Source organism: Lampetra planeri, chromosome 19 (genome assembly GCF_965212315.1).
Source record: "Lampetra planeri chromosome 19, kcLamPlan1.2.h2, whole genome shotgun sequence".
NCBI lineage: Eukaryota > Metazoa > Chordata > Hyperoartia > Petromyzontiformes > Petromyzontidae > Lampetra > Lampetra planeri.
This window is the reverse complement of record NC_136125.1, coordinates 10649551-10670558: the sequence shown is the minus strand read 5'-3', so window position 1 is coordinate 10670558 and position 21008 is coordinate 10649551. Positions and strand designations below refer to the sequence as shown.

The window sequence follows — 21008 nt, the reverse complement described above, 5'->3', positions numbered from 1 at the left end:
ACGTAATAAGATGAGCGGCTGAGGAGGAGGGGGCGCAAGTTGGTGATCCTAACCATAAACTGGACCGATTTATTCGTGGAATCTCTGTGGTTTAATGCCCTTCAAGCTGAGGAATTTGAAAACGCCAATTTTTCCATCTCCACCTCACTGCACTTAATTTCTGCAACTCCCCTGCAATGTATGGACGCAGAGTTTTCCTCCCACACGAATATTTCGGAGCAGCTATGCCAGACATGTCATGCGATCATTCCCTCATGGCCGAAGTGAAAATCTGTTTGACTTCCCCCTTCAATGCTCTGGATTCACCAATTTTTTGTATATATATAAAATGGTTAAACTTGCAGCACGCTTTAATTACATATCTGTGTTCTTTAGCGCACCGCAGCACATCCAATTAAAGACTGCTTCCTGGAGTCCGTCACGTGCGTTAAAACACACAAACGCAGAAACGAAATCAATTATGCGGGGGTTACGAAGCCACGTGGCGTTGACAAATTGGCCGGTGCAGAACGCGGTGGGCAGGAGTACAGTGTGTGGTGGGCAGCGCCGGCGGCTCCCAAGCGCTCGCGGGCGCACACTCCGCGGAGCGTAACGGGATGAGACGGTTCCCCAGCAACTGCCCGGCGAGGAGATGCGTCGAAATTTGTCTTGGGCCATGGATAGCGGGCGGAGGCACCCACTCGTAAAATCGCGGTGCCACAAATCCCGCATATCACGTCCTAGGGTGCTCAACTTATCGCTCGCTCGCTCGCTCCTCCTTTCGTTCGTTCATTCGTTCGTTCAAACGAACCCGTGTCCCATCTCAAATATGCATGGGGTACTTAAAGCGGAGAGTGTCCTGGGTATAACGGATGCAGAGCAGCCGCTTGTGCACGGTGCGGTGCGCATATTTGTTGTTGGAGCACGAAGCGGCTCTTTGGAAATGCGTGAAAAAAAAAACGTTGCATAAATAAATCCAATAGAAAACACAAAGGCTGAATTTATATTTACGGGTATAGAACAGCTGTGGCTGTTTTAAAATGCCTCGCATGCGTGTGCAGAATGAGCAAAGGAATACCTTGAAACACATTGTGGATTCAAAGATGAGAGACGTGGGACCAATTGGGGGATAAGGCAGACACAGGACAGTGGATAATCTATGAAGGCCCATTCTCTTTACATTATCTAGTTTCTTACAGAGTAGCTCATAAATCTAGCACTGTTTGTATCTTTTTTTGTTTGAGGTTTATTTTCCTATTTACGTATTTTTTTGTGATACGTTGTATAAATTATTTATACATCCGCATCCCTGCACACTTGAATATTTTCAAAGATTGTCAAGCTTTTATCTAGCCGTTATGGACACAGCCTGCAGATATACCGCACAAGGGGAAAAACATCCGTAAAGTCACAATGCTTCCATTAATTTAAATCTCTTTTTTATTTGGTCTTTCCCCAGAGATGATTCAAATTGTGCTATCAGCATTATATCACGGTGCAAACAATCCATTCATAATTCTAACAGATCGGTGCGCCCCATGCGTAAGACCGATTTTTCACAGGGCATCTCCCAAAGACACCCTTCACGTGGCCAATTGAACCCTTACACAGCTGGGGGCGCACTTTCCCACACACTCTGCCGTGAGCTTGGCTGTCCCGTTGATGATCAAACCAACATTTTATCAGAGCTGGAATTTAACCAATTTAGGTTAAATAACGCATTAAACGTGAGTTCGGTGTTTTTTTTGGCGCAGTCATTGGTGAGTGGGCAGCACCATCCACCCGCTGCGTTAGCTGGGCACTTGCTTTCATGGCAGGCTGCCGCCGCCGCCGCTGCTGCTGCTACCCAGATTCGAACACGGGATCAGCGCTTTGACCTCCGACCTCTGAACCACCCGGCCTCCTCACTGCTTCCATGGACTTCAAGGATAATTCCGAGGAGTCTGACGCTCGTTAACGTGTTCCGTTGCGAGTGGATACGTTCGTTTTACCTTTTGGTGCAGGACCAAATATTTGCAACTTACTCCCCCCCCCGCTTCCCCCCCCCCCCGCCCCCCATGATGTACTGGTGGGATTTTATATAATTAGAGCTTATTTGTGCGGCTGCTAAATAAATGTCGCGCTCAGCTTTGGCTGAACTAATCTTATGTTCTGACCAAAACAAAGCGGTGCTCGTTTAGGAATGTCAATTGCTCTCCTGTGCCTTGTCCCTGTCTGGAAAAGGCCTCCGCATGTAACGCCTAGACGATGGATGCGGATGATTCTATGACACGTGTTGTGTCGCATCGTTCGTGGTTAATATCGACCGCAGCATCGTACAGCCTTTTGACGCCAATCCTCTGCAAAATCGGTGCCTCTTCACGCCATGTCCGTAATGGCGGGTTGACTATACTTCACCGCACTGGGCAGTACAAGGTACAGCAGATCAATTCGGATTCATCCCTTGCCACTGTTATATCAGCAGTGGACAGAAATCAAACTCTGGTTGGCGAGCTGACAGCACAGTGCACTAACCACCGTGTCACCACTCCACCTCTATGGTACTCCCAGCAATAGCACTTAATAACCTGCACAGGAAACATTTCTCAAGATAAAGCTGTGTAGGAGCTTTTGGCGCGCCCTTGCCATTTGGTGGAGGGAATATTGCTCAATGCCAGGCGGTTAGATTCGGTCTTCACACACAAACGGGGCTGCACGAAAACGCAACTGTGGATATTCTTAACGTGGGCAAAGCAAACGGACTGTGGTGCGTGTGTGTGCTTTTACTACCCTGTGTCTGCAGCACATTATCAGCAGGACAGAGATTAGGGGTCACACTTGTGAACCTTGGACGCTTGAGAGAGAATGAGTGCGAGCCCCCCCCCACCCACCCTAGGCAAGACCATTCCCTCGCCGCGCAAGTCGAATGTACAGCAAATCTTTCCGCAGCGAAATCAAAACAGATTAGCTTCAAGGAAATTAATCAGTGGCCTAAAAAAAGCCAGAGCAGCGGCTGTGATCACAGAACCATGTCAGTGTTTTATTTTTGTTTGGGGGTTATGTTTTTTTCTTTCTTTCTTTCTTTCTCCGCAGCACTTGGCAGAAAAACGAAGCGCGGGCGATTACTATCGCGAGGATAGATTGGTTGTATTTGCATAACGTATGAAACAATAAATATTAAATTTGGCAATTATGAATATTTTGAATTATAAATGTTTGCACGAGCAATTGAATGCATTTTAATCTGTAACAGTAACAATGACGTTAGAATCCGGCTGAAAAGAAACCTTGTGGTTTTTTTTAATCGTGATGCTGCATTGGACAGTGGCGTATAAGCATAAATTTCAAAAACACATTCACGGGAAAAAACAAGACAATAGGTAACATTTGGAGCAATGGATTTTCTTCATAGCACATAGACCAAATGAACAAGTTGTTTGAGGATGTGTTAATAATTTAAAAGTTTCACCTGCAAATAGATCTAAGTGGGCTATCAATGCCAATGAGAATCTGTGTCTCTTTTGCAATGTTTTTCTGTTGTCAATGCACTGCTGGTTCAGAGCCTCCCCAACACTTTGCCAGGTCAGAACAGGGGTGAGGAGGGGGGGGGGTCATTATTGGGCAATACTTCACAACCCTGGCGAGTACGGATTGATTCTAGATTTGAAGCTTTCGTGACTGCAAGGATTCATACTCTTAGGTTTTGTCGGTAAAGTCACGTAGGTAAAAAATAAAATTAAAAGTTAAATAAAATAAAATAATAAATCACGACGTTTCGGAGGCAACACAAGTCTCTGTCATCAGGTGGGACCGTCACAGCTAAAATCACTGCATCAAGTGAGAAAAATTCCAAAAGACCAGCCCTTAAATACAAGTACGGATTGGTCAACGTGACAAGCAAAGGTGTGTATCCGTCGCCTCAGCCCCCTCCTCCTCCGACCGCTACCCTATGAACGGCTTTTGATTGACGTCGTTACGAGATTCGTCGCCGCGCCTTTCAGCAACGCATCCCCGACATAAACCGGCGCATGGCTGTACGTCGCTCGCTGGCGGCGTTTAGAGATTCGTCGTCGCGTACGGCGATGACTTTGTGGATGCCCTCTCGGCGTGACCTTTACCCTCGGCCACGCGAATCTCGGCCAGACCACCCGCCTCCTGACTCTTCTCCCCCCTTGCGCTTTTCCTCGTTGTCCTTCCCTCCGCTACCCGTCCCCTTTGCAAACGCATCTTCTAATTTGCGAGATAACGGCCGGCGGGGAATGCGGCGGAGTATGCACACGCCTCCACCGATTTCGTGTCACCTATGTACCCCCCCCCCCGGCTCTGTTGTCGTGCTTGAAAAATGTAAATAAAAGAAAAGAAATACATTGCATACTCTTAGGTTTTTTTCGGTAAAGTCACGTGGGTAAGAATAAATAATAAAAATAATAATAGAGATAAAATTATAAATCACGACGTTTCGGAGGCAACACGGTCCCACCTGATGACGGAGACTCGTGTTGCCTCCGAAACGTCGTGATTTATTATTTTATTTCTATTATTATTTATATTATTTTTATTATTTATTCTTACCTACGTGACTTCACCGACCAAACCTAAGAGTATGAATCCTTGCAATCACGAAAGCTTCAAATCTAGAATAAATACATTGCAACCCCATACATACAGAGCAACCCTACACAGAAATCTGCACCATCAAGACACGTGTCCACGTCACATGACCACATTTGACATATGACCCTCGACCTTCCAAATTCAAGCTCCGTGAGGAACGCTGTGCCCTGAGTAGAAATCGTATTTTCTTTGGCCGCACCCTCCCCTTGGTCTTCTCTCGTACGGATATGGATTAAGTAGTGACTGCGACTCGTCACCCGAGTCGTGAATCCAGCTGGAGTAGAGATGATGATATTTGGAATAATCATGTTTGCATATACAGGGCACTTAAATGCCTCAGTAACTCACATCACGGCTCATCCCAAAGTGGCAGCTAGTCCAGTGCGGTACAAGGTGACTCAGCACTGGCCTGCAAGTGGGCATTTGTATGCCAGTAGGAGCCGATAATTGCAATTTGTAACGTCATTTTCATAATTCGTGGGTGATGTGTTTTTTTTACCTGGCAGGTTTGGACCGTTGGCCTACTCTGTCGAATGGGATCTTCAACATACATTGTGAATAAAACATAATAAAATAATTCTCACGACGTTTCGGCCACAACGCAAGCAACCGTCCTCAGGTGAAGAACAGGTCTGTCGGGGAGACCTGGTGTTCACTTGAGGACGGCTGCTTGCGTTGTGGCCGAAACGTCGTGAGAATTATTTTATTAAGTTTTATTTTTATTATTTTATTATTTCCCTTCTACATGACTTTACCGAAAGAACCAAGAAGATGAATCCCTGCAGTCACGAAAGCTTTAAATAGAAAATACATTGTGAAGTGGACGGTTCACTCATTGCGGTTAATACAAGCGCAGCTCTTCAGCGTGCAGTTTTTAAACTGCCAGTGAGATAACAGAAAATGGGTAGAGCATAGAGATATCATTATGTCACGGAAGAGATGCAGGCAACAGATATGTAGTGAGATGATTACAAAGGATAAGAGGTGTAGACAAAGAAATATAGATGCACCGCGCAGATATCCAGCACTGCATGGATGTCAGTTTAACACGTCGGCTTTCGCGACCAATATTATCCATACAGGTTTTTTTTTTGGGATTAGATCACGTAAATATGTGTCGTTAAACCCGCCACCACCCGACACAGCCAATTAGAAAAGTTTGCCAATTCGTCACTAGTACAGCACACCGGAGTGCTGGAGAGTAAATCCACAACAATTACAATCTGAGTACGACGCTTCGCTCGTAATTACAAATGATAATTCTGGAATTGGACGACCAATATCCACACTCTGTATGCGTACTGTAGGGAGCCGCGTTGATGGGGGGGGGAGAGAGGAGGGTTACTTGGACAGGCCGTCACCCAGCAGCGCATTGACAAAAGGTGAGAGATTTTTTTTTCGCTTCGGCTGAAAAAAATTACCATGGGTGGCCACCAGTAAAGTTATATTTTTGTTTTGTTTCAACTGAACAATCAAACGATTACGCTCCCCTTGATGCACTTTAATGAGTTTTCATTTACTGGCGCTTTTTTATATGTATCGCTAGAACGGCGCGCGAAGGGGCCGCTGTTTTTTGCATTTCAATGTGTGTCCAGCGCGCCTACGCGGCGTGTGAAAGCCCCCATTGTGACCCACGCACCAGCAATTAATCTGCGTTCAACTTTGGCTACCGTCAACAGCTTGGCAGATCCACCCACTCGCGTTATTCATAGATTCAGCCAATATGTGAAGGGGTGGGGGGGTTGTCCCTTTCTTTCAATGTGTTGCTTTCTAAATAAAATAAAAAAACACGACGACAACAACAATACAAATAATAATAAAATGTTAATTTCCAACTACAAAAATGGCTTGGAATTACGACGATGGCTGAAACTACAAGACCGTGGGATTACCAAATCCGGATTAGCATGAGCTTAGAGAACCCTCTTGTTGATTTTTCTATGTTCGTACATTGATGAAAAAAAAATACGTGCCAAGGACAATTTTCAAATAGTCCAACTCCCCCCCCCTCCCCCATTACATAACAACCCGCATTGTACCTACAGAGCCCTGCATCATGTGATGTCGTAAAGTGTTGCTTGACGCTGCAACTCGCTGACCCGCCCACACTGGACATCGTGAAAAAGAGCTTCATAGCTCATCGGATTCCTCCTCCTGCAGTCCAAATACAATACTCTCATTCGGATGCTCTGCCCTCTCGGACTGCATTCCATGCTCCGTGAATATCTACGGACCTGATGCTTGCCCCGCTCGCTCGCAGCCTTCTGTGCTTTTTAAATCCTTTATACATGTATTAAGTTCACTTGCTTGCTCGCTTGCGCGCTTACGACCGTGCAAATCTTTCGGTCGTTTTTTAACCCACTTCCCGTGATCCAATCGAGCTGACATTTTGCACACAGACTCGTTGTGCGTGACAATTTATTATCCACTTTTTAGGAATTTTTTTTTCATATTTAATTTAAAATACCAATGTGATAAAAATGAAACTCTTACTCAAGAAAAACAGAAATTAATAATAAAATAAAACCGATGCCACGCATATAAAGGATTTATAGTGAAAAACTTTTTTTTACGGGTTAATTTTTTATGAATTGTTTTGATTCAGGGCCGTGATTTATTGACTAAAAATGAACGATCACGTATTGGTTGGTATCGTTGATTCCATATCGTTTGTTTTGTTTGTTATTTGTTTGCATGTTCAACTTGTTTCGCACCGTACGTGGCCAACCACGCTAATCTTAGGTGCGCGGGAAGGACAACAAACTAAACACAAAAAGCAGTTTTCAAGAAATGAGTTTCCAATCTAGATGATTTCAAAGTGCGTAGCGCCAGTGGCTTCCTAATATCGGAAGGAAGAGCGTTCCAGACGGCCGCAGGAGCGCACCTGAAAGTGCCTCACGATGCGGTGACCGCCATATTTGTTCAATGGACGCGTCAAAAAGATTTCCTCGATGACTCGATGGATCGATACACCCCAAGTAATGAGTCCGGTGAGGTTGCTTCATCTCAGGGGCGATGAGAAGGTGCCATTATGCAGGGTGCACATCCTCTGCAGGGGCAGAGAGGGAGAGACGCATGCCACATGGGGCTGCAGCCGTAAACACATCCAGAATGCAAATGTAAAGATAACTTTAGCATTGAAGGCTATTTGGGGGAGTGGTGGCTTGATGATCAGTGAGGCAGCACTACGAACTTGCTCTATCTGAGTTCAATTTCTGACCACAGGCAAAATCAGTGGCAAATTATTTCTGATCCAGTCCTGTGATTCTCTTCTTCGCCATTATGCACTACATCGCGTGGTGAAGTATGACAAACCCCATGGATGACATGGCGTGGGGAGTCCTTCATTCAGCAGTGGATTGGCTACGGGCCGTACATGATCGTGTTTTTATTATTACTCCTTCGCGGGATTAGAGAGTTGCTGACGGTGCTGCATTTCAATACGTAATATTTTTTTTCTGGTTTTTCAATTTCATTTTATGTGCGTACGTGGGTGGGTGCGTGGGTGGGTGCGTGCCCATGGGTGCGTGGTCGGTGGGTGGGTGCGTGGGTGGATGCATGGGTGGGTGCGTGTGTGGTTGGGCGCGTGGGTGTGTGGGTGGGTGCGTGCAATGGGTGGGTGCGTGGGTGGATGCGTGGGTGTGTGGGTGGGTGCGTGGGTGTGTGTGTGGGTGTGTGGGTGGGTGTGTGTGTGGGTGCAATGGGTGGGTGGTCGGTGGGTGGGTGCATGGGTGTGTGCGTGGGTGGGTGCGTGCAATGGGTGGGTGGTCGGTGGGTGGGTGCGTGGGTGCTTGCAATGGGTGGGTGGTCGGTGGGTGGGTGCGTGGGTGGGTGTGTGGGTGGGTGCGTGCAATGGGCGGGTGGTCGGTGGGTGTGTGGGTGGGTGGGTGTGTGGGTGGGTGCGTGCAATGGGTGGGTGGTCGGAGGGTAGGTGCGTGGGTGGGTGCGTGGGTGTGTGGGTGGGTGCGTGCGTGCAATGGGTGGGTGGTCGGTGGGTGGGTGGGTGCGTGAGTTGGTGCAGTGTTGTGATGGCGAATGGCGGTTGTTGTTGTTGTGGTGGTGACAGTCATCAACGCACTACACTATAAACTTGGAAACCTGGGTTTGATTGCAGGCCAAGGCTAACATTGGTGGCGAACGATATCTGAACCGGTGTTGGGCCTCCTCTATATTGACTCGGCCTTAAATTGTCCTGTCACGGTGTGTAATTATCAGCACTGGTGTCGTCTCCACGAATATCACTTTCCCCAACAGTCTGTAAAATATTATATGGAGAGCCTTTGTCTATTTGCACTGGTTGGTTGTAGCTGCTGTATTGAGCTAAGCCCATTAACATGTACACATCTTTTCCTGGTGAGGCTTCTATTTATACAGTTTTTACACATCGGTGATGATAATAATAATTGAAAAAGAACAGATTATTTTTTTTCACACGTTCCCGATGGGCAATGACACAATGTTCTTAACACGGCCTATAGGAATCTGCAAACTGTCTTGCTCGGCCAGAAGACAGCCGCCCCATGCTGTCTCGACGCAACAAGGTAAACAATATTAAGCCGCGTGTGCTCCCTTCGGACATGCGTGTGGGCAAGTGGAGGTGGAGGGGGTGAGTCCTTCTGGAAGCGGCGCTCGCCCTCGATTCACAGCCAGCAGCCAGACACTGAGCGCAAGGCAAGCCCCTTGCGCTACGAGTGATCGTCAGCATAATTGCAGGCCACCGGGTGTGCTCCGTGCGGATTGTCACGGACGGGAGCGCCACCACACACCGCTTCGTTTTCATGGGACCCACAACGCGACTGTAGCCATTAGGGGCTGAAACCATTCATCGCCTCCGCTATTTATTGAATTGTGACAATTCGTGCTCGTGATACAATTCACCACGAATCTATCCTCGTTCTGCCCCTATGGTGCCGCAAGGTATAATCTGTAGCGGCACGGCTCTATTGACTCGACGGTGACACAAAACGTATAATAATATTGACAATTTACTTTGGCTTTTGTCAGGTCGCTGCTAGACGAGGCCACCCAATGCCGTGTAGGTCACGGGGGTTGACCCGACTATACATCACCGTGCCAGCATTGTCTGAAATCACTTGCCAATGATGTGAACCAGGGTCGGGAATTGAACTCGGGTCCCAAGCATGGGTAGCTGGTGGCAAGGGCTAATGGGGCCTTGCTCCTTCAAACCTGAATATCGCCAACGCAGCCCGTACAGGAGCAGGACTCTGCGAGAGAGCATAAGGCCTCCCACTAGCAGAGCACGTGGCAAAGTGACACAATTGGTGAACCCACGAAGTTTAATTTGTTTGTCCGGATTATGTCCAAACACGCATTCCCATGGCAAGAGCCATTCCCTCCATAAGATGGCCGCTGTTCATTTATCGTAGAGTGGCACTCAATTTTAGAGTTGTTTGCCTTTGTATTCAAACATTTTCTCCTTTATTGATCTCTTTTGATATCTCTTCTCTTCATAACAATGTCTTTTGTGGTTTCAGATAATCTGTTCCTTGTTTTATCTCTCAACTTTCCTCCCCAGCTTCAATGCACTATCCATTACTATGCTATTTTATCGCGTTTTTTTCGATTCAACACGGGATCACGAGGGTCTGGTGACGCCTTTAAAAGGCCTTTATCCAGTAGAGGATTAATCATGGCCGATGCTGATGGTAGGAGTGCTTTAACCACAACACCAGCCGACGACCCTATTTTACATGTAAAAATCACCTACTATTTAGAGGGAGTGCGCTCAACCACTAAACATCTGCTAAACCAGTAAGTAGCATTTGTTTAGCAAACCTGCCCGCGCTGCTGAGATCCAGAAGGTCACACCCGGTGCAGGGTTTGTTGGCTCACACAAATGCCGTTAGTTAATATAAGTATCAAAGGGCAACAGGTTGATAGGCTAAAGAGAATATATATTTTTAAAGTGGATATACGGTGGGCCAATTGATTCGTTAGTTGCATTAACCTTCACCGTTGGGCAGGCCTTGTCACATCGCAATACTGCTTTCTAGATGTTGTCTTTGCCACACCACATCATATGATAATGCAATTCAATCAGAATTTATTATTAAAGATGCCACAGCCAGTGATAAATGAAATTAAATCAAAACAATTCCAGCTATTTTCAATCCGTCAATGGATGAAGACCTCACCGTGCCATTTCCACCGTGGAGGTTTTTCTTTGTTACCATACTTCACCATCGCTATTCGGTTCACATTGATGAAGAGTTTCAAGTTTCAAGTTTCATTTATTAGGTATAGCCCTGTGAGCCATTCGGCTCTTGAAACGGGTGCAACCGCAACAAACAAAAAAACAAAAACATGAACAAGAAAACATCTTAAAGTGACTATGTGCAAACAGAAAATCCAAGAAAAGACGGCAACATATTGCAGAAAAAGCACCGTACACCAACACAGGAAGAGGACGCAGCAGGCACGATCATTTGTGACATCACTTGCTGCCAATGCTAACCGTGGCTCGGAATCGAACTCGAGTATCCGCTGCTGGTGGTGGTGGTGGTTCATAACGCAGCGCGCTAACCGCTACACCCACGGCTCCATCACGCCGATTACGCGCTCGTATGATAATGGGGTTTTTTTGTTGCAATAAGCGCAGCAGCTTGGAAAACAGATTGATTCCATCAGCGTTGCACGAGCGTGTAAGCTGGTCAAACAGAGCAGCGATTACGCGGGGCAAACACGTCACAAGACCACGATCACAAAACCACTGCTGTACGGCCCTGGGCAGAGCGGTAATGGTCTCCCAAGTTAATGGCAAAGCTGCAATGTGTAACTACGGAAAATGAATTGCATTAAATGGCGTTCCTGTTCAAATTCAATTCAATTAATTCCACGACCGAATGTTCATTACCCCTTAAAACATCGACTGCAATTTGAAAACCCTCTTTTGCACGGGGTACGCACACACTACTTGCGACGTTAATCGGCGCAATTCACATTATCGCGTTATTATTTTGGCAATCACCATTTTCACCCACGCGAATGCAGTGCCCTTAAACACTTGCGGAGCGAAATAATAAGAAGAACAACAACAACAACAACCAAACAACACACGTCGAGACATTTGAGTCACTTAATAAAGTGTGGTATGCCGTTGTTTAATCAAGATTGTTTCTTCACTTTGTTGGGGGCGAATGCGCTCCGAACGCGATTGCTATCTCTATGTTAGCTGCCACGAAATAATCGTTATGGTTGTTGCGGAGATTATGAGTTACACAACATATGTGTCTGCTTATCGATTGTGTGCCTTGTATTCCACACAGCAAAACAGGCGAGCGGCAGCCGATGTTTGCGATTTTATTACTCGTACAGCATTCTACACAACGACTGCTTATGATGATGTTGAGCGATGCATTGCAATGCACTCTGTATGTTCGTGTCAAACTAGGACCGCGTGTCGTTTAGAGGCAGGTCCATTGCCTGTTGCATCTGGCAGTTCACCAGCATTCATTAAAACAAGCCTGACTGCTGATGAAACACAACGTTTGTTGAAACTGCTCCAGAGTTTGCGTGTACTGAATTAGTGCTGCTGAAATGATGCACTCCCTGTAGACTGTGGGTGCCCATGGGTTGTGTAAGAAATACTTTTTTTAAATATTTATTTTAAAGTGGAGAGGCAGATTCGTGAATGAGACATACTGCTTGCGAAAAGCCAACGTGCTAAACCAAAGGAGCCATACTGTCCGCTTATCTGTGTTGTTACTTTTTCCTGTGTTTGATTCCCAGCCTCGGCTTTCATCAGCAGCAAGTGATATCTATAATGCTCCTGGCTTCTCGTTTCACCACCCCCCCCACACTCACCGGCGTGGTGAAGTATGTATGGTTAAACAACCCCCACCATCGACACGACTTCAACTAGCAGTACAATCACAACGGATGCATTTTTTGACTATCAAATTAAACGTGGTTTTTTTCACTCTTGTTGTAGTATTTCTGTAAACGTCTGGAAAATAATAACTGTTATCCCTATTATACTCTGGACGTGTTTGTTAAAGTGTATTTTTCTATGGTTCTAGCTTAGGATAATAATTAGCATCGCCCTAACGTAAATGTCGTAGTGCAGTTGTGTTGGCCAGATCATCACAAACTCAACCCAGTAATTGTCGGGCTCAAATGCATTTTAGTTAATAAAAGCACATCATCCATTCACTACCAAGATGGAGTCATGTTTTCCTTCTTTTTGATTCCACTAAGAAGCAATGTAACTGTCCCATCATCAGCATCATCATAGATTATTCAGTAACAACCGAGTAAACAATCAACATCGAAGTCATGTTTGTGTATGGCTGATGATGATTTAAAAGAGGATTTAAATGATGATAATGATTTCGAGGCAGCCTGCATCTAGCAGTGGGTCGATCATCGCTGATGCTACATGCTGATAACGCTGCAACGACGACATTCGGCATGTACCAATGCAACAACGGTTCATTGATTAAAATGTGTTATAACGCTCAGGCTACTTGCTTTAAATCACGCATTGAAGATTAATTGGGGATATCTACCAATTACAAGCACGTGGCATGTGAATGTTACGAGGCAACACGACAAAGGAGACCGAAGAGAGGGGGCAGAATAGGCTTGAGTCTAATCACGATGTGCACTCACTGGGGGTGAATCCTTCCAAGTATGGGTGTAACGATGCACCGATCCGTTGATTAATACATTCCTATTCTTGGTTCTTTCGGTAAAGTCACGTCGAAGGGAAATAATAAAATAATAATAAATAATTACTTTACCGAAAGAACCAAGAATATGAATCCTTGCAGTCACGAAAGCTTTACATCAAAATGTAATACATTCCTATTCGAGATTATGCACGGTACGGCGAGAAAGAAGTTCAACATACACACATTCATGAAGATTACGTTGACTCGAAATCCATCACTCGCTGTGAATGCTGACAAAATCCCATCGTCTCCTTTGAACAACGCAGGGCATCCGATAGTCGCGTGGGGCGTGGGAGCAATGGCACACGGCACACGGTGGCGGGCGTGAGGGTCGCGCTCACGACTCGACGGCCTCGATTGCCGGCCACGGCGAATCTCTCGGTCAGACTACCTCCGACAGCCAACACGGCGTTGGGAGACCTTCATTCCGCGGTGGATTGGCAGATACAAAAAAAAGAAATTTTTGCGTACGGCGATAAGTTCGTGAGCTAAATACCAACGTCAATGTCTGCAAGCCACGAGAGTCCGTGTCGTTTTGCTAATCTTATGTTGAAGGAACGCAGACCACAGTGGTGTCTCATATGGTAGCACTCACCCGGCTCCCCAGTTATGCGTTATCGCGTTACCTTAAACGCAACAAATACCGTCACCGAGGCGAAATGGTCGTCATTCATCTGAAAATCTAAACTTAACAATTTTTTTTTAAGTATGTTCGAGGAACTCGCAACGCTTGCTACGTGTGGCACAGCAGGTTTTAGAGAGAGAGAGAGAGAAATAATCTTCGCTGGGTTCGCCCCCGGGTGGCAGTGACCAAAAACAAAGCGTCGCAGAGACTCGCAAACGCGCTTCAAGCTCCGCCGTGATGCAGCCGTCGAGTGTTCACCGGCGGGCACGAGAAGAGCGCGAAGAATCCTTTCGTCGCTTGCAGGGGGCTCCTCGCACAGTATCTGATGTAGCGAAAGACCCCCCCCCACTTCCCTGCCCTCCCTCATCCCCCGACGACGCCACTTTCACAAAAGCCCATTGGCGCGTCGTGCGCGCTGATTTCATGGCCAACAGAATCGGCGACAAACATTTCGCGCCGCGCACGAAGAGATGGAGGAGGAGGAGGAAGCCCTTCAGGGGGTGTTCAAGTGCGAGGCTTGCGAGGCGCTTCCCGTCACAGAAAATGTAGCGGTGCCCCGGATAAATAAATAAGCAATGGCAATTTTTCTCGGGGTATTTTATGTGACACGCTCAGTTGTCTGCTGTGAGAAATATAAAATGTCAAACTGGGGGTATATTCAGAGATAGCACCGCACGCCCGTATAACTCCACCGGCAAGTCGTCCCTGGCTGTAAACATTTTTCAGCATTTGGTTTACGGCCTGCTTTTATTTGACTTACACAGTACGTGACAAGGCTGCGTTTGACCAACTGCGCGTATTCCTCTCCACGCTGGTGTCTTCTTACCTCTGTGGGTTGCAGCAGTGCCCTCGACTGTTAAAGTTGGTCGGTACGGCCTTATGGATTTACCAGCAGGCATTGACATTGACACTGCGGTGTTTACTGAGACATGCGGTTGAATCATCGTGAGATCCGCTAGCCAAACGACCACGTTGTTCTGGATCAGAGATTATTACGATTTCATTTTGTCAATATTCGAATGACTCAGTGAGTCAGTCTGCAGAGTCAGGAATATGATGAAGCCCACCGCCACACATACCCCATGATTGTGCTGCAGAGATTATAAGATGATACAATAGAGACTTAAGTCACACCAAAAGTTATTTCTTTCCCCAAATGAGCAATGAGGTATTTGTGCTCATCTCACGTTTACAGTCCCGGGCCAGCGATAGAAATCCCACGTTACTATGGCAGGGACGAGCCCATGGATAGGGCAACCAACTGTTGAGACTTCCCTACAAAGTGGTACTCACAATATTCCCTCTGTATTCGCGAAGGGATGTGTTCTGGTGATGCTTGTGAATAGCAAATTTCGCGGATAATGATATTTGCCTACGCGAACCTATTGTTTTAATTAAATACCTCAAATAAATACGTGAATAAATACGTAAATAAACTACTAAATACATGGACATGATCTCATTAATTGATCTCATCACTTTATCTTATCACTTTCTCTCTCATCACTTTCTTTCTCCCAATCTCTCTCGGTGCAGTCCTGTAGAGTTCCAGATGTGGTTCGCGGATGGCCAAAATCGCGGATAGCAAGTTCGTGAATAACGAGGGAATGCTGCATATCATCAACACCAAAGCGACGATTGGACTGAGGCAATCACCCACACGCCAGGACTGTCCCAGCAACCGTTCCAATTGCGAATCTCCCGGGCCAAACACTCGAAGGACTTTACCAACGATAGCGAGAGGGTTCAGAGAGAAAGAACATTTGGGGGTGCATTAAACATAGGAATATGTGCTCATCATATATCTGGAGAGAGAGAGAGAGAAAAAATCGCATTAGGGCGATGATGATGATGATGATAATAGTATTTTGCAATGTGTTGTGCAGTAAAATTTGGATGCGCGTTCACAACACGACGATGCATTTATCTGGTTCATGTGACCTCCATTATGAGCAATTATAGTTGAAGATTCTGCTTGCTAATGGATCATAAAACGTATTTTCAAGAGAGATCATAAACACCAGCATTTATCAAAGGCTGTTAACCCAGTGGTGGTGGTGGTGAGGCTTATTTATAGCACCAACATTCGTGTGAAGTCATCCATCGCACGCTTTTGGGAATAATTCTAAATAAATGTCCTTATTTTTGCGGGTGTACCGAACGCGCGCAAAGTCACCCCGATTCTACTTGTTTAAATTGTAGCCTGGGGCTTATTGTCTTAAACACAGCATGGCTCCTTGTTACGCTGTGCATAGCAAAAGGTGAACATGAAGGTTAATAATTTGTTTGTTTACATTAATTTAAATGCCTTCCGTGAAGGTTTAATGTTCTGCAAGCAATACGTGTGTTCTTTATGTTTTTACTTTGCGTGCCGATCACATTACACGAGGTTAAAAAAGAACATTCATGTTTATTTTACCCATAACTATTTATCATTCCAATGTTTTGTGTGCTATGCGCAGTCATAAATACTGGACCAAAGGCAACGTTGTATGAATACTTTAAATTGGCATTAGATGAAATCAACTGGGACCCATTTCTTAAATAAAAGAAACCTTGTCCATGAACGTATACTTATTCAAAATTTTACATTCTTTAGCCCCTGAGTATTAGTTAGACTTTGTAATTTTAGTATAGTTAGACTGTATACCACTTGTTTAAGTTTTAAGATTCCTACATGTTGAATGTATGCACCTTCCTGCCATAGTAAATTCCTTGTTTGTGCAAACTTTCATGGCGAATAAAACCCTTTCTGATTCTGATATCTGGTTGGGGATTTCACCAGCATTGGTTCAAGCAAGCCTGGGACTGCTGATGAGACTTTGAATGCCAAAACCGGTCCTAAGTGTCTGCTGTGTTGAACCCGTGCTGCTTCTAAGAGGCACTCCCAAGAGGCTCTGCAGCTGATGGTTTGTTTACAACAAATATTTTACTTTTATACGTGGAAATACAGATGTGGGAAGTAATAAAGCATTACAATAATTTCAGAATCAACAACATACTATTTCTGTTTTAAGCACAGTCGTGAATACTGGATCAGAAGCTGCTTTGTTCTGAAAGTCTTACCACCAGCAGTAGATTGAGAATGCCACGACTACCACGATAGCAGGGATCTACAAATAAGCCCTGGCAAAAACAAAAGTGCTTGGTGGCTCTGCGTTTGGCATTTGAATAGAGAGCCACGGCAAATATAAAGCAACTCACCGGCAGAAAGACAGGACGGTTAAAAATTAATAGCAGGTCTGTTTCCTCTTTCACTTCACAATGAATAAATAATAGCAGGGGCCAAGATATCTGCAATTGCGAAGCCGCTCGCTTTCGCAGCTCGAAAGGGGCATACTTGACCATCTGTTGTAGAAAAAATCTGCAGACACTTCCAAAGAGCAAATACGGCTAATGTGTTACACACTAACGCGCAGTCGGCATGAAGTGCTTTGAGACATATCATGTTTTAACATTGCGCATTCATATTCTTGGTTCTTTCGGTAAAGTCACGTAGAAGGGAAATAATAAAAATAAAACGTTATAAAATTTTCACGACGTTTCGGCCACAACGCAAGCATTAAGTATAAAGTGGGATGGTGGTGCAGAGTGGACTTGGTGACATCTAATTGTCGCCGACACCAAATCCTGAAACATTGACCGCCAGCCAATGAAGAATCGAGCCACGGATTTCTTTTTTTTCCAACGCGGCATCATTTGTGTTGTGAATAAAATGTTTTGACGATGAATATCAAACGGTGGGAAAACTATGGGGGGGGGAGGGGGTGAGAATTGCACCTTGCCAGTCAAGCAGGAATCTTGACGTTCCCCAGTGTTAGGACTACCGAAATCTCGTGGGGGCTCTACATTTAATGAAGATAATATAATTATACAATCAAGTCAGCTGTTGCGGCCTGGCTTCATAAAGATATCGCGACAAAAATTAAATCTTTTTTCCACCCCTCTTGCTCAAGAGTCTGTGGAGAATCTGATTCTTGCCAGCGGGGGTTTCATGAGCAGACAAAACAAGAATTAGTATCGCCTGGCAGATTTCAAGCCTCTTCCCCCCCTCCCCTCTCTCTCTCTTTCACAGTCATGCGGAATGGGAGCACATGGGAAGAGACGTGCTACCGTGGCATTGGGCTCGCCCCTGTCAGCATGCCGACTCGTGAGCAAAATGCTTTGGAGTACTCGACAAAGGGAGAAAAAAGAATCAATATAATAGCGGGTGCTTAGTGGAATTTCCAAAAATACACCATCCACAACTTGCCATTCTTGCTGACAGTTGTGTGTTGTGCGTTTCTGTAGGGGGGGGGGAGGTAAAGAAATGTAAGTCCAGAAGATCGCCACGGAAGATTTGTGTTGCGAGAGCATTACGCGATTAATTAAATTTTCACGTGGCAATCTACGTGAAAATCCATCCAAACAGCAGCTTGATCGTCGCTTGCATTATCTCTGCTGCTCACTCTCCTCTCACAGCCGCTTAACTTGCTGCTGACACTGTTAACGTTGCGCACACACACACACCACCACCAATTAAAGACCATCTCTAACAGGAACTCACATGGTAGGAAATAGCTCACAGGCTGCGAAGCTGACGCAAGTTACGTAACAGCAAAAAGCAACTCGGTACTGCGCCTATACACGCGAAAGAGTGTGAATAATTTGTATTCAGCACGAGATTATTCATATCTGAAGCAGTCGCTCCTTAGGCAGCCTCCACCCTCTTACCAACCTGCACTGACCAGAGAGACGGAGTAGTGTATATGGTCAAACTACCCCCAGTATCGCGATGGAGAAGTGACAATGCAGTGTTAGCTTGCTGTGAACCCAGGAACCTGAGTTGGATTCCCAGCCAGAGATAACATCACTGGCTTGTGATATACGAACTGGGCACAGGGCGCATCACACTTAACACAACAGCATCGACCTGCATGGTGAAGTATGGTCAAACTGCCCCTCCTCCCTTCCCCCATGACTGGCACAGGATAGGGGTGGGCCTTCATCCAGCAGTAGATTGACAAAGGGCTGTATACTGCATTATGAATTATGAGAAGGTTTAAGTGTCACGAGTTGGCATGCTGTCACATTCTTCAGCTAACCGAGCAGCGCTTATGCTCCCACTGTTAGATGTTTGCCATGTGCATGCATAGAGTGAGGCGAGCACACAACCCGAGTGAGTACGCAAATGCTCTTAGTAATGTACACAGCCACATTGGCAAAAACCTGTTCCGTTTACTTAATCGCGTCCAGATGTTCCTGCGTTTGATGGCAGCGCGGGTACATTGCCAAGCTCCACACTGTTCCTGCATGAGCAATATATCATAAAAATGTATTTGCAAAACTACAAAAAAACTCAACAGTTTATAAGCACGGACCGTTTGTATTTGTAGGAATGCTGTTCATATATTGTAACTCGCAATCGTTTACAGGAAGTAACTTGTGGAAAGGGTTAGGAGATTTATATATATATAAATAAATTGCCTGTAAACTATTTTCAAGTAAGTGAAAAATACTTGAAATCTGAGTAGGCATTCAAACCGCACTGAACATCAAAACACGGCTCACATTTCCAGCTTGGCTTTAATCTTATTTACAAATGGCACACGGGTCTATAACATAGCAATGAGTTTAACGTGTAGGAGGGCTTTCGCCACCAATATGATCCGTAACAGACGTTTAAAATTCTGTCCGTCCGCCTGATGATGCTGGTTGTAATTACTGGCGAAACGTCGGACTCGAATTTTAAATGTTGTGGGTTTACTCTCCAACACTCGGGTGTGCTGAAACTAGTAACGAATTCGTTTACGGAACAAACCTTACTAATTGGCTGTGTCGGGTGGTGGTGGTGGTGGTGGGTTTAACGACGCATTTATATTCACGCGATCAAACCCAAAAACCTCTATTATGGATAACATTGCCAATGCTTATGTACAGCAAACACGGGCACTGTAGCATATTCCTGAGAAGCACGCTTCTCCACTGAACAATCCGCTCACAATCAAATTTCGACCCATCATTTTCTCACAGAGCGTACATATTACGCAAGCGTACGCTTCGTATATATATTAAAATCCGTGACGTGTAATAAATTCGTGCATAGGAAAGCAAATTCATGGAAAACTCACCCAACGCGTCTTGGCAGCAGCTTCATCCACCTTGTAGTTATGGCAACGTCAAGAACGTATCCAGTAAGCGTGGTCCTAGTCTGTGTTTTGAAGTCTGTATGTGCGGGTCATATTAATGTATATTATAGACTGTCAAAGACCACAGATAGAGCCTTTACAGACCGTTGAGCCAAAGCGCTGTTAGCGAACACCTATTACGGCCCTGCAACACCACTCTCGCCCGGCCGCCTTTGTCTCCCCAGCGATGATGTCCCACACACGCGCGCACCACACCAGACACTCATTAAGTGACGAGTCGACGTAGACGTTCCGGCACCAGAGCAGATTCAGGATTGTGATCACGGGCTCCTACTGTTGCCCATAGCCGCGGCCGGGAATCTAACTCGGGCTGCGTGCTGCTTGACGGCGCGGTCCGCTCACCGCTTGCTCCGCGAACGCAAAAATAATGCGCAGAGATTCCCCACGTTACAGCCTTGAACAGACTTGTTGGGGCAAGTGAGGCTAGCGAAGCGGCCGTATCAAGCACCGTTACCTACACGCGCGCGCACAGACACATACCCAGACAGACAGAGACACACGCGCTTGAGGCCGAGACAGCGAGAGAGAGAGAGACAGAGAGACACGGAGAGGCGAATGATCGAGGGGGGAAAGGCTCTTCCGAAGTGCCTCCTCCATTCAGCAGCAGCAGCACTCAGCTCGCGTCGCTACGGGAACGGATACCAAGCCGAGCCACCCACCCCCCCTCCTCCTTCATCCCCATCTCCATCCTCCTCCTCCCACGGTCCCCGCCTCCATCGCACCCCCAACCCCCCTGCGTGTCAGATCCGCCTTCTAGCCGGGGGAACTTAAAGGGCAGGGGCGTGTGGGGCGCACGTGTGTGAGACTGTGAGTGTGTGAGTGAGTGAGAGTGTGTGAGTGAGTGAGTGTGTGAGTGAGTGAGAGTGTGTGAGTGAGTGAGTGTGTGAGTGAGTGAGAGTGTGTGAGTGAGTGAGTGTGTGAGTGAGTGAG

At 46.1% G+C, this 21008-nt stretch overlaps 1 protein-coding gene across 1 annotated transcript in view; it reads right to left on the bottom strand.

Annotated features, from left to right (window-relative positions):
* LOC144723919 (ligand of Numb protein X 2-like) overlaps nt 1-20695 on the bottom strand; it is a 36299-nt gene extending 15604 nt beyond the window's left edge. Inside the window, exon 1 of the mRNA XM_078602694.1 lies at nt 20001-20695. The gene's annotated coding sequence lies outside the window, so the exon portion shown is untranslated. The remainder of the gene's footprint in view (nt 1-20000) is intronic.
* Nucleotides 20696-21008: the final 313 nt, after the last annotated feature.